This window comes from Nicotiana tomentosiformis, chromosome 8, assembly GCF_000390325.3.
Source record: "Nicotiana tomentosiformis chromosome 8, ASM39032v3, whole genome shotgun sequence".
In the NCBI taxonomy this organism is placed as follows: Eukaryota; Viridiplantae; Streptophyta; class Magnoliopsida; order Solanales; family Solanaceae; genus Nicotiana; species Nicotiana tomentosiformis.
In genome coordinates this window covers 58,427,089-58,440,781 of record NC_090819.1, presented here as the reverse complement: position 1 = coordinate 58,440,781, position 13,693 = coordinate 58,427,089, and positions in this window count along the sequence as shown.

Below are 13,693 nucleotides of genomic sequence, written 5' to 3'. Positions count from 1 at the left end.
TTGTTTAATGTGTTTTCTCTTTTGTGGAGCGGGCCGAACACCTCGGTAGTAGATAGATGTATCTATGGTTCGTGCCGTTCGACCCTCGGCAGTGAACAGTTTAAATATTATGTTGGATCGGGCCATACGACCTCGTCATAATTTGCGCATGATAAATCTTTGGAACCTATTATAATTGATATTTCTTCTTTGGCTTGAGATATAAATTGTTAAATGACGAGAATACGTTTGGAAAAATTTTCTATTAATAAAAGAATTGTCCACTCACTTCTTGTTATTGAGTTTACAACTATTTCATACAATCCATGCTTAAGTATAATATCGGTATTTATTGTTAGCCCATAGTAAGTGTCAGAGTCGACCCCTCGTCACTATTTTTTCGAAGTTAGACGGGATACTTACTGGGTACGTGTTAATTTACGTACTCATACTACACTTGCTGCATATTTTTGTGCAGGCACATATATGTCTAGTGGCCTTGTGGGTGCAGAGGCGCGGTTATTGCGGGTATTTAGGTGAGCTGCATTCTATACTATGATCCACAGCCATCAGAGTCTCCTTCAAAGTATTTATATTTTTCCTGTCTAATTTGTATTCCGGACAGATGCTGTATTTTATTTTACTTTCTAGTTGATGCTCATGCACTTGTGACACCGAGTTTTTGGGGTGATTATGGGTTGTTTGGTATTGAAATTGTGAAAATATTTTTATTTACTCTATAAAGTCCATATTTTATTATTAAATTGAAGGAAATCGTGATTTCAAATACTAAAATGAGTAATTAAGATAATTAATTATTGTTGGCTTGCCTGACAGCGGTGTTAGGCGCCATCATAACCTATAATGGATTTTGGGTCGTGACAACATGGTATCAGAGCACTAGGTTCACTTAGGTCTCACGAGTCATGAGCGAGTCTAGTAAAGTCTTGCGGATCGGTACGGAGATGTCTGTACTTATCTTCGAGAGGCTACAAGACTGTTAGAAGCACTCCCCTTCTTGATTCCTCATCGTGCAATTTGATTCCTTTGAGGCATATGCCTTCATTTACTTCCTATTCAATCTTGTGCGACGTGAAGCACTTGTTATAAATTTGGAATCGAGCAATTTTAATGGTACTGTAGATGTGGTGCGAGATGTTTCTCCCTGCGTATTTGATTGGGCTATTGTCATCGCCTTGCGGAAGGCCGTTCTGTCATTTCAGCTCAGTATCAGTATTGCCTATGGTTTGAGATTTGGCACTGATTGTTATGATAATTCGTGCATTGCTATCGCATGGTGTAATGGTAGGGTGCTTATCTATGGATCGCGGCAGTAAATGACTTGATAGAAGGACATCTTATTTCACGGCTTAGAGGTTCGGCATTTAGTTTCGGCAGAGGAGAGGCAATCGGACTACGAACGTTCAGGTTTGGGTTGATGGAGTAACGAGACTGGGTATTTCGAGCGCGGTGGAATTTTCATCTGTGATGTGGTGTCATCGTCCTAGATTGGATGCATTAAGTTCTCCGGTGTTGTGGTATTCTTCAATTCTCCTTCGGGGCGGGATATTGTGATATGCTGCCAGAGAAGCGGTTGTCAGAAATAATGGGGTGTAGCGATTTCGGAATCGAATCGGTGTTTCTAGTGTTTATGGCTTGAGAAAGATGATTTTCGGAAAGGTTTAAAGTTGGTAGCGATCGATTGGTTCAAGTGATATAGAGATAGATTTTGATTTAAGGCAACAACTGGGCAGCAAAGGATGAGGAAGGACATGTGAGAGGTGTCTTGCGGTGGTTAAAATTCTAGAAGGCCAAGTGTGAGAAACAGAAGTCGAGTAGTTGCTTAAAGGAGAGGGTTTGACCAAAGTGGGAGAGTGACAGAGTAGCATATAGGTTATGTGGTAGGATAACTACACGCCTTGGGGAAAGTTTAGAGTGATTTGGGATTCATGGTGGACATCGACTAGAACTATAGACTAATTTGGAATATTGGCTACTACTGAGGAAGTTGGATACGACATGAGGGAGTTGCTTAATATAAAGAGGGAGGCAATATGACTTGGATTGGAATGTATCATCGCACCTTTAGTTGATGTCAATGGGGAGTGAACGGACTTGTACAGCTGGTGAACGAGCACGGGCTCAGGACGGTTTATTGGTTTCGTAGTAATTGTACTCGGTGCAGCATCGTTGAAAGAGGTCGGCATGAAATTTCCACAGGTGGGATATCTCCTGTGAGCAGGTTAGTGGTTGCGTGGTGTTGATGAAGCTTCTACAAAGAATTTTACTGGCTATCCGATAAAAGTCGAATATGTAAATGTAGCTAGTGATTCAGAGCATTCATGAAATGGTTAACAGGAAGATTTCGAGGAATTTGGCGGGTCGATTGCGCGAGGTCATGTCAGTAAGGAAGAAGGAATCTTGGTAGGTTCCAGGGTCATGTAATGGTAGCTTCAAGTTAAGTGGGGGAGCCCCACCGTCTACGATTGGATTGCATGGTTGTCTACTTGTGAGGTTTCTGGTTATCAGCATATTGATGGGTTGTTATGACTAAGGAAAGAGAACATCAGTGGTGATTTGAGCCAAGTATTTGAGGAATGTGTGCTACAATTGGCCTTATCGATTCATGTTCAGGCTTTGGGAAGACTCAAAGTTTATGCTTTGTGTAGATGTGATGTATAAGGAAAGTGAGTCAACCGAGTACTTCTTTGAGAAGGTGTTCATGTGCTAGTAGGGCCTTGGAGTTTGATCATAATTGGGAACAAGTCAGAGTGGGTGACTCTCAATAATGTTTCTAGTGTGTTCAAAAATTCAAAGTGCGGTGCCTAAGGATTTCGAGCCAGTAGTATGGTTAAGTATTGAGCTTTTTTGCAGTGGATTATGAAAAGTGGCTTGGAGTGTTCTACGTTATCTCCGGTCTATGGTGTGGCATTGGAGGAATGGGAGAAAATAACTTCGGATTCATAGAGGGATTTTCAGAATGGGTGTACCAGTTGAAGATGCGAATATGCACATAAGGAGGGTATGAGATGGTTCGTGGGTTTTGGAGACAACGTGGTCTCGTGAAATAAGGTCACTTAGGATGAGTGCAGATTTGGGTTCATGATGTTTTGAATGGATCTATTATTATTTCTAGGGCAAGTCCCGAGTAAATTAGAAGAAGTGGCTCGGTTGGTAATGGTTGAATTAACACGGTTATGGCAGTGACCAGTTTCTTTAGCGTGAAGTTATACATGTAGTTTGTGGTTGTACACTTGGGCTTGAGCGCCACCACAACTTGGTTTATTTAGGAGGTATTCGGTTCGTATGGCTTTGTTGTGTAAAGGGATTTTCGGAAGAGTTATGGGAATTTAGATCACGACATGAGGTTGTATTTTCTGTGGTTTGGGAATTTAGTTGTGTGTTGCATTGGTTCTTCTGAAATGAGCTAAGTAAAAGGTTTCTATATGATAAAGTGTTTATTCTATTAGTGGATTAGGGTTTATTATGGAATTCTAGTACTCTCACGTATTGGCATGTTAGGTGCAATGAGCGGCATGGGAAATTGGAAGCTGAGGATCAAGGTTGCGATTTGGTGTTGACAAGAATGTCACGAGCTCGGATGAGCAGGGAAGAATTCTGATGTTTAGAGTAAGCTGGTATTGTCTTTAGCGTCACATGAGATCGGTGTCCTGTGTAAGAGGCTTTGTGTACTTATTTGCGGCTTCTTGATTTGCTTTACAACATTAGTGTGGCCGGTGGTATGGATGTGCAGACTTATTACCTGGTGCGGAAGGTCGTGGGAGCGTATCCCACGGGAATCTTGTATAAGTGTGATGTGTAGTCACTTGATTGATTAAAGATTGAAACCAAGTATGGAGATTTGGTACAATCGCTAATGTGAGAGTTTAGGCCTGAAAAGGCACTCTATTAAGTTGGTTGTGAATTGTGGAAGTTTGTTCCGGATTTGACGGCTGTTCTTGTGTGTCATGGGAAAAAGGTCATTGTGGATCCTTGAGAGGGTATTTTCCCAAGCATGGTATGATGAGAATCGGTTTGAGGTCCGTTGATGGGTCCAGATGTAGATGTGTATTCTACACCAGCATGGGTGTGTTCATTCGGCATAGCATTCCTTATGGAGGAGTATTTGGGCGTGGGATGTTAATTTCGTCACCAGCTATTTCATGTAATACTCTATTGTGCCATGTGGGTCGTGAGACGGCTTGATTATTTGTACAATGTGTTGAGGTCCCGCGTAGCGGTGGTGTTATGTGAGCAGGATGGCTCTCGAGATACAGATCATATATCGCACCTTAGTTGTGCTTGAGCTTTATAGCGTATGACGCTACCCGTCTCCCCAGGATTTGTATTATGCACTTCGCGTGCTTGTGGTTGATATTCAGGTATTTCGTAGGTATAAACATTTCTGGCTTGATGGGTATTTCCCTATTTATTATTATGTGTGGATCGGGTGGCACGCCGCCACAGAGATGTTGTTTGGATCGGGTGGCACGCCGCCACATGTATCATGGTTGGATCGGGTTGCACACCGCAACGATATCATGTGTGGATCGGGTTGCATGCCGCAACAGTGTGATGTTGAGCACAATTCCTGTCACGCCCCGAACCTAGGAGCGAGACAAGCACCCCGTTCCTCACCTAACCTGGCGTACCAAATTGCGACTAAGGGACTCTGAACGCATAATGTCATACTTTGGCCATGGGGCCACCTTGCAAGACAATTTGCGAAGCAAAATATAAAACTGAATGGAAACTAGCACTAACTAAATATCAATATAAAGCTAGGCCGACAAGGCCGTCATAGCTACTACAGCTGACAAACCACCAATTTATACAAACCCAACATACTGCACTAACCAACAGGATATGCCTACAAGCCTCTACTGATAGATGTACTGTGATCGGAACAGGGCCCCGACCTACCCATAACATATATACAGATATACATAAGATGTACACAAAACTCTAGTCCTGGCAACTCCGAAAGACGTGGAGCTTACCGATCAGGCGGAACTCGGAAAACACCTACTGAGGAGGTCTACCCGTCTGTCTGTCTGAACCTGCACGCATGAAATGCAGCGCCCCCAAAAAGGGACGTCAGTACGAAATAATGTACCGAGTATGTAAGGCAATAAAATAACTGAAATCTGAAACTGAACTGATAATATGATAACTGAAATTAACTGGGAGTCAAAGATGATCTGGAGATATACTTACCTGCTGATACTGACTCAACTCCTTCAATATAGTAAGTAAAATAATTGTACGGCCTTATAAGGCTCGGTATATATAACTGCTCTGCCATAGTAGGCTCGCTTATAGGCGCTCGGCCATACTAGGCTATGTATCTCGACCATGCTGGGCTCGCTCATAGGCGCTCGGCCACAGTAGGCTCGGTATATAACTTTCCATCTGATCAGAGGTTGCCCAATAGGGGCCTGCCCATCGATTATAGCTCGATGGTAATGAAAATACTGTAATACTGTATATATAGGCTTGCTGCTCTCTTGACTGAAAGAAGACAATACTAAAATTGAATATAGAGTCTCGATAAGGAATAATATTGTAACTTATGAGACTAGAATAGTGTGAATAAATTCATGAATATGAACTTCTCTTTTTGTCTCATTACTAACACATGTAGCTACGAGATCATGCCAAAATGAAGGAAGGCTTAGCCTTAACATACCTTATCACAATCTTTTCAATCACCAAGTTGAACTCACCTCTTCGCACCTTAATCTACAAGAATGATAATAATACTATCGTTAAGTTACGAAAGGTACAACTATCGCACAACGAACGACAAACCTATTTTGTATTAAAACGGGCAGCATCTCCCCTATAATATGCCCTTCCTCCAACTTCAAGATAACACCAACAATACAAGGACAGAACAATAACAACATATATACATCATTTTCCAGCCCTATATACACCATCAAATACTACAAAACAGCCCAACACACCCCAATCTCTTCGTACACAAAACGACCACCGTAGTAGTGTCAAACGACCCGAAAATGTTATGACGAACGACCAGCCAACCACCCTACATTTATATGGTGTTTATAAACCCCCTTCCTCCTCCAAAACTCCACAAAATAGTAATAAAACACGCAGCCCAACAGCAACACAAAACAGTCCACAAAACAGTCCGCTACAAGTGAATAACTCGAACTCACGGCTTCCGATCACCATCCCGTGAGTTCTTACAAGTATAGAACGACTTACCATGAATTTACAGAAGAAAAAATGGATGAAAGAGAGCAGTAAACTCACCTTATTTGTTGGATAACTCAGCTCCTATCTTGGTTCTTCAAACTCTAAGTTTTACCTCCAATTGGAACTTGAAAGGGAGAGAAAATCAATTAGGGTTTGTGGGAAATTTTTGGGAGGATTCTTTGCAGAGCTTATGTCTGGTTATTATGCTCTATTTTAAGTCTAATATATGAAGAAAATAGGCCCTTAAAAGGCCTCTTTGGACGACCCGAAATGGCCCATTTTTGGGCTTTCATTTAAGCAAGTAGGTGACACACCTACTTGTCACCTAGCAGCTTGCGCAGTATCGCAAAAATGCACATATCTCTCTACTCCGATGTCGTATTGACAAATGGTTTAATGCGTTGGAAAATAGACTCATAGATCTTTAATTTGATGTGTGGAACACACCATAACTCTAAGTATATTGGGAGAAAATTGCAGTTACATTTGACCCAAAGTTTCAGTAAAACTTATGAATGTAACTTGTGATGACTTTCATCGACTTTTGTTCCACAACTCGCTTGACTTAAAAACATAACACACGGATGTAATACGACTAATATAAATCATAACATAATCTCTTTATCATGTTAATCACCCTAGTCTCACCCCAAAGGTACATGTTATAACATTCCCAACTTGTCGACTTTCGATGAAACATTGTTTTATTTAATTGCTTTAGCTTCTGAACTATCCAACCCTCTTTGTACTTGTTGTTCATGATCTTCAATATTTGTAACCTCAGAGGTAACATGATTAACTTACTTTATATACTTTTAAATATTATCTCATTTTTTTGTCCTACATTAGTTTGCTTACGACGCATTTTTACATACGAAAATATAGGGTGTAACATCACTCCCCCCTTGGGAACATTCGTCCTCGAATGTTTACTCTTGGAGACTTTGGAAACTTTTTCCAGAGTATCCTTCGTACACTAGGTTAAAACCAACCTGCACGTAGCCAGAAACATACTATGCATGCCACACATGGCCAATCTTTATAAATAGCAGCAATTTGCCTCACCGACCGTAAATCATAAATATTGAAAGTGAAAAAATAAAAGCTTACCTGATGACCTGCTAGCCTACATAGAGCTATGTTGTAGCGTCCCATCTCGAACCATATCTTCATTTTGAAATAGGTGGGGGTATTTAGACTTCATTTCTTCCTCCGATTCCCACGTCATCTCTTCTACATTCTTGCTCCTCCATAAAACCTTTACGGAAGCTACCTCCTTATTTCGTAGATTGCGGATTTGTCGGTCTAGGATGGCAACTGGAATTTCCTCGTATGACAAGTCCTCTGTAATCTGTACATCATCCGTGGGCACCACTCGGGTAGGATCGCCAATGCACTTCCGTAGCATAGATACGTGAAAAACCGGATGGACAGACTCCAATTCTGAGGGCAACTCTAACTCATAAGCTAGTTGGCCCACTCTCCGAATGATCCTATAAGGCCCAATATACCGTGGGCTAAGCTTTCCTTTCTTGCCAAACCTCATCACGCCCTTCATAGGTGATACCTTTAAGAATACCCAGTCATTAATCCTGAACTCTAAGTCTCGTCGCCGCACGTCAAAATATGACTTCTGATGACTCTGAGCTGTCAACAGTCGCTCCCGGATAACCTTTACTTTCTCTACGGCCTGCTGAACCAGGTCTGGCCCATGTAACCCAGATTCTCCAACATCAAACCACCCTATAGGAGATCTGCACTTACGCCCATACAAAGCCTCGTACGGAGCCATCTGGATACTGGAGTGGTAACTGTTATTATATGCAAACTCGATAAGAGGTAGATGTTCATCCCAACTTCTTTTAAAATCCAACACACATACTCGTAACATATCCTCGAGCGTCTGAATTGTGCGCTCGGCTTGTCCATCAGTCTGTGGATGAAAAGCTGTGCTGAGATTCACCTGAGTCCCTAGACCTCTCTGAAATGACCTCCAAAAATGTGCTGTAAACTGAGCCCCACGGTCAGATATAATAGAAACTGGTACTCCGTGTAGCCGCACTATCTCCTTAATATATAACTTTGCATAATCTTCTGCTGTATATGTAGATCTGACCGGTAGGAAGTGAGCTGATTTCGTGAGCCTATCGACTATCACCCATATGGAATCGAACTTACGATTAGAACGAGGTAAACCCATGATAAAGTCCATGTTTATCGCCTCCCATTTCCATGTCGGGATCTCTATAGTCTGCATTAGCCCTCCGGGCTTCTGGTGTTCTACCTTCACTTGCTGGCAACTAGTACATTGGGCGACAAACTCAGCAATGTTCTTCTTCATATCATTCCACCAGTACATATCCTTAATGTCATGATACATCTTCGTCGATCCAGGGTGGATGGAATACCATGAATAATGTGCCTCTGACATAATCCTGTCTCGTAGCCCTGCTACATCTGGAACACACAAACGACCCTTGTATCTGAGAACCCCATCTCCCTTGAGCTCTAACAATGGCTTCTTCTGCTGCGGAACTCGCTCTCTCAACTCGACCAACTCTGGGTCCTCGTACTGCCTTTCCTTGACTTCAGCTATGAGGGATGATTTTGCAGTGTTTTGGATTACAACTCCACCATCCTCAGAATCTACTAACCGAACCCCCAACGAAGCCAATTGATGAATATCTCTAGCTAATTGTCTTTTCTCGGGCTCTACATGTGCTAAGCTACCCATAGATCGGCGACTTAAGGCATCTGCTACAACATTAGCTTTCCCTGGATGGTAGAGAATGTTAACATCGTAATCTTTCAATAACTCAAGCCATCGCCTCTGTCGCAAATTCAACTCTTTCTGCTTGAAAATATATTGTAGGCTTTTATGATCAGTAAATATATCAACATGAACACCATATAAATAATGCCGCCATATCTTAAGTGCATGGACAACCGCAGCTAACTCGAGGTCGTGGGTCGGATAATTCCTCTCGTGCTTCCTCAACTGCCTTGAAGCATATGCAATTACCTTCCCATGTTGCATCAGGACACATCCTAACCCGACACCTGATGCATCACAATACACGGCATAACCCTCTAGACCCTCTGGAAGTGTTAGAACTGGAGCTGAGGTCAACTTGTTCTTAAGCTCTTGGAAACTCCGCTCACAAGCCTCTGTCCATTGAAACTTAGTTTCTTTCTGTGTCAACTTCGTCAATGGTGCCGAAAGGGAAGAAAAACCCTCTACGAACCTCCGATAGTATCCTGCTAAGCCTAGAAAGCTACGAACCTCTGTCGGAGTGGTAGGTCTAGGCCAAGATTTCACGGCCTCAATCTTCTGAGTGTCCACCTTTATCCCTTCATCTGATACAATATGCCCCAAGAATGCTACAGACTTCAACCAGAACTCACATTTAGAAAACTTAGCATACAACTTACGATCACGGAGGGTTTGGAGTACCGCTCGCAGGTGGTCCGCATGCTCATCCTCTGAACGGGAATAAACCAGAATATCATCAATAAATACTATCACGAACAGATCTAAAAATGGCCGGAATAGGCTATTCATCAAGTCCATAAATACAGCGGGTGCATTAGTCAACCCGAAGGACATGACAAGGAACTCGAAGTGGCCATATCGGGTCCTGAAGGCTGTCTTCGGAATATCTTTTTCCCGAACTCTGACCTGGTGGTACCCCGACCTCAAATCAATCTTGGAAAAGCATCTAGCTCCCTGCAACTGATCAAACAAGTCATCGATCCTTGGAAGTGGATACTTATTCTTAATAGTTACCTTGTTCAACTGCCTATAATCGATACACATCCTCAGCGAGCCGTCTTTCTTCCGCACAAATAGTACCGGTGCACCCCAAGGTGAGGTACTGGGCCTAATGTAACCTTTCTCCAGCAAATCTTTTAACTGCTCCTTCAATTCCTTCAATTCGGCAGGTGCCATTCTATACGGAGGGACGGATATTGGTTGAGTTCCTGGAAGCAAATCGATGCTAAAATCAATCTCTCGCTCTGGAGGAATACCTGGAAGCTCATCTGGAAACACATCTGCATACTCTTTGACTATGGGAATAGACTGAAGTGTAGGTATCTCAGCATCTGCATCTCTAACTCGCACAATATGATAAATGCACCCTTTTGCGATCATTTTCCTTGCCTTCAGATAGGAAATAAACCTACCTCTGGGTGTTGGTGTATTACCTACCCATTCAAGGACTGGCTCACCCGGAAAATGAAATTTGGCTACCTTTGCTCGGCAATCAACTGTGGCATAGCAAGCTGCCAACCAGTCCATGCCCATGATAGCATCAAAGTCCATCATCTCTAGCTCAACTAGGTCAGCTGAGGTCTGACGACTACAAATTGTCACCGTACAACCTCGGTAAACCCGTCTAGCAATAATCGATTCTCCGACCGGTGTAGATACCGCAAAAGGATCACTTAGTATTTCAGGCACTATACCAAACTTCCTCGCGACAAATGGGGTAATATACGATAAAGTAGATCCTGGGTCTATCAAAGCATAAGCATCGTGAGAGAAAATGGTTAATATACCTGTCACAACGTCTGGTGAAGACTCCTGGTCCTGTCGACCCGCTAAAGCATAGATACGGTTCTGATTACCACTTGAACTGGAACCTCTACCTCTGCCTCGACCTCTACCAGCCGAAGACTGAGACTCACGCCTTGAAGGATGCACGGACATAGACGATCCTGTTGCTGAACTCGCTGGTTGTGCCATTCCCCCAGAATCTCTATTTGGGCAATCTCGCATCATATGCCCCGGACGCCCACATGTATAACAAGCATCAGAACCTGCTCGGCATTGACCCAAGTGTCCTCTACCACAGATGTCACACCGCGGAGGAAATGACCATGTCTGCGCAGAACCTCATTGTCGCTGCAAACCCGACGCCCGTGAGCTCTCACCTGGTCCTGACTGAGTATAGCGGTCATACCCGTAACCCTGTAACTGAGGTGGCGGAGGCCTAGGTGGCCGTCCGAAGTACTGGGTCCTATAACTACCCTGAGATTGCTCCTGAGACCTGGGAAATCTCATCCTCTTACGTTGCCCTTGCTCAGCCCTCTCTGTACCCTGCTGCCGACGCCTACCCCTTTCTATATTCTGGGCGAATGCCTGAATCCGGGAGATATCCATACTATCCTGCAATGCAGCGGTGGCACATGCCTCGGTTAACTCTGGGGCTAACCCTGCTATAAACCTGTGAATCCTGTCCCGCATAGTAGAAACTATGGATGGTGCATATCTGGCCAATGAGTCAAAACGGAGACTATACTCTCGAACACTCATATTACCCTGCTTGAGGGCTAGAAACTGATCGACTCGAGCCTGTCGGATCTCCCGCGGTAAGTACTGGTCAAGGAAAGCATCTGAAAAATTCTCCCAAATAGCTGGAGGTGTATCACGTCCCCTGGACCTCTCCCATCCCTCATACCAAAGGATGGCTATATCTCGGAGTCGAAAAGCTGCTAGCTCAACTGCCTCTTTCTCCGTGGCATGCATAACACGAAAGATCCTGTGAAGCTGATCTATGAAATCCTGCGGGTCCTCCCTCTGATCTGTCCCCGTGAACTCTGGGGGACTCAAAGCAATAAACTCTCGGACCCTTGAACTCCCAGACCCCTCAGAAGTTCCTGCACTAGCTGATGCCCTAGCATGTTGCTGGGTAGCTACCAACTGTGTCAACAAATGCACCGCACTCCTTAAGTCCTGATCTGATGGAAGTGGAGGGGGAACTGGATGTGCGGTTTCCCTAGGAATCTCCGTAGTTGGTGGAGGAGCCGGTAATGGCTGAGTAGGGGTCTCCCCTTGAGCCTCAGACTGGGCCCCATCTACTGGGGGTACCCTGTTGGTCCCCTCACCTACTACTGTATCTCTCCTCTGGCTAGCCGTAGTCTTCCTAGTCACCGTCATCTGTGCATGCAAACACCAACACATAAGTTTAATTCAAATTTCCTATAACTCAGTTCTATAGCACGATTTAGATTTCAAAGAAGTGTAACCAACTCCTAAATGCCCTGTAGTTCCTTGCTTATATAATGTGGTGCACAACACACCTATAAACAAGACCCTACTAGACACGGCTTGTAGACTCCCTAGGACAGAACTGCTCTGATACCAAGTTTGTCACGCCCCGAACCTAGGAGCGAGACAAGCACCCCGTGCCTCACCTAACCTGGCGTACCAAATTGCGACTAAGGGACTCTGAACACATAATGTCATACTTTGGCCATGGGGCCACCTTGCAAGACAATTTGCGAAGCAAAATATAAAACTGAATGGAAACTAGCACTAACTAAATATCAATATAAAGCTAGGCCGACAAGGCCGTCATAGCTACTACAGCTGACAAACCACCAATTTATACAAACCCAACATACTGCACTAACCAACAGGATATGCCTACAAGCCTCTACTGATAGATGTACTGTGATCGGAACAGGGCCCCGACCTACCCATAACATATATACAGATATACATAAGATGTACACAAAACTCTAGTCCTGGCAACTCCGAAAGACGTGGAGCTTACCGATCAGGCGGAACTCGGAAAACACCTACTGAGGAGGTCTACCCGTCTGTCTGTCTGAACCTGCACGCATGAAATGCAGCGCCCCCAAAAAGGGACGTCAGTACGAAATAATGTACCGAGTATGTAAGGCAATAAAATAACTGAAATCTGAAACTGAACTGATAATATGATAACTGAAATTAACTGGGAGTCAAAGATGATCTGGAGATATACTTACCTGCTGATACTGACTCAACTCCTTCAATATAGTAAGTAAAATAATTGTACGGCCTTATAAGGCTCGGTATATATAACTGCTCTGCCATAGTAGGCTCGCTTATAGGCGCTCGGCCATACTAGGCTATGTATCTCGACCATGCTGGGCTCGCTCATAGGCGCTCGGCCACAGTAGGCTCGGTATATAACTTTCCATCTGATCAGAGGTTGCCCAATAGGGGCCTGCCCATCGATTATAGCTCGATGGTAATGAAAATACTGTAATACTGTATATATAGGCTTGCTGCTCTCTTGACTGAAAGAAGACAATACTAAAATTGAATATAGAGTCTCGATAAGGAATAATATTGTAACTTATGAGACTAGAATAGTGTGAATAAATTCATGAATATGAACTTCTCTTTTTGTCTCATTACTAACACATGTAGCTATGAGATCATGCCAAAATGAAGGAAGGCTTAGCCTTAACATACCTTATCACAATATTTTCAATCACCAAGTTGAACTCACCTCTTCGCACCTTAATCTACAAGAATGATAATAATACTATCGTTAAGTTACGAAAGGTACAACTATCGCACAACGAACGACAAACCTATTTTGTATTAAAACGGGCAGCATCTCCCCTATAATATGCCCTTCCTCCAACTTCAAGATAACACCAACAATACAAGGACAGAACAATAACAACATATATACATCATTTTCCAGCC